Genomic DNA, 1,252 nt, shown 5'->3' with positions numbered 1-1,252 from the left:
ACCGCTTGAAGGTCTTATTTCAAGAGACCTTACAACATTAAGCCACTAAAAGCAATTTCAAAACATATAAGCTAAAAGTCTAGTTAAAATATACATTAGAATAAAAAAAAAACAATTTTCATACCCAAGCGCGCGGCTATAACTCGTGCAACGACCTTCTTGCTTAGCTGTAGAAGCTCTCTAGCAATCAAATTATACAAACTACAAGGCCTAACAAAAATTTCAAAACATATAAGCTACAAGTCTAGTTAAAATATACATTAGATTAGATTCAACAATAGCAAGAAATGTTATTCAGAATTAGATTCAACAAACCTTAGCAGTGTAAATAGCCATCTCCTCTAAACTGGACTCCAAACACGAGGGGGCATTCACATACTCTTCCCCTAAAGGTATCCTGAAGAACAAAAGCCACTATTCTTGAGTTTGTGAATTGCACCTCGAGATGAATGATGCTTAAAAGGAATGAAAATTGTTTTCATACATTTAAATCAGGATGTAATATTTATTCATAAGTATATACCTTGCAAGCACTTAAAATTTTTGTTATATGTGTTGCGGGAAAAGAAGAATTTTATACTTATGTGTATAGACACACTTCCTGTATGCGATCCAAAGCTTGAATGTTATCAAGTGTGTCCAATGATGGGGAGAGACCTCCGTGCAAGCAGAAGATCTGCAATGAAACAAAAGAAAAGAAAATTTTCTTATAGTAAGAACAAGTTTGTTGTGTTGCACAGGGTACCAACAAAATAGTGTATAATATCTTTTTCTTTACCTGGCTTTCAATTCAGCATGAGAGCCTTTAATAGAAAATTGAAGTTGATAACATATTTAACAAGAGCTGCAGGGCAGCATAGTTCCTGCATAAGTCCAAGAAAATGTGTGAGGATTGACATATATTTGCGTAAGTCCAAGAAGATGTGTGAGCATTGACATAGATTTTGTGAACATTTTCTATGTAATGAAGATTTTACTGCAAATGGAATGAACCTAGGGGTGGATTGGTAAACTGATTATTTGTATCAAATGGTGTAAAATTGAAACTAAAACCATTTCAATTGGCCACGCCACTCATGGACTGTTCCTCCATATGTTATAATACTTTCATCATATATCACAAATATGAAATAGAATATGTAGCACATTGAAATAAAGCATTAAAAGATAGTGTCTAAATGTAATTAAATATATGGAATTGGTTATAAGAATCTGTACAAATCAATCAGAATGGGTTGAAATCAGTGCCCAA

General features: G+C 33.3%; 1 long non-coding RNA gene across 1 annotated transcript; it reads right to left on the bottom strand.

The window, feature by feature from the left end:
- Window positions 1-314: 314 nt before the first annotated feature.
- On the bottom strand, window positions 315-863 carry LOC149536755 (uncharacterized). Its single transcript, XR_016356760.1, has 3 exons — window positions 779-863; window positions 599-676; window positions 315-397 (listed from the first exon to the last, which is right to left on the bottom strand). It is a non-coding gene; the product is annotated as an uncharacterized LOC149536755 (long non-coding RNA).
- Between the last annotated feature and the right edge of the window lie 389 nt (window positions 864-1,252).

Source organism: Cupressus sempervirens, chromosome 10 (assembly GCF_028749045.1).
Source record: "Cupressus sempervirens isolate cs-2001-9-10 chromosome 10, ASM2874904v1, whole genome shotgun sequence".
Taxonomy (NCBI): domain Eukaryota; kingdom Viridiplantae; phylum Streptophyta; class Pinopsida; order Cupressales; family Cupressaceae; genus Cupressus; species Cupressus sempervirens.
The sequence above is the reverse complement of the archived record's forward strand: the minus strand, read 5'-3'. Positions and strand labels throughout refer to the sequence as shown.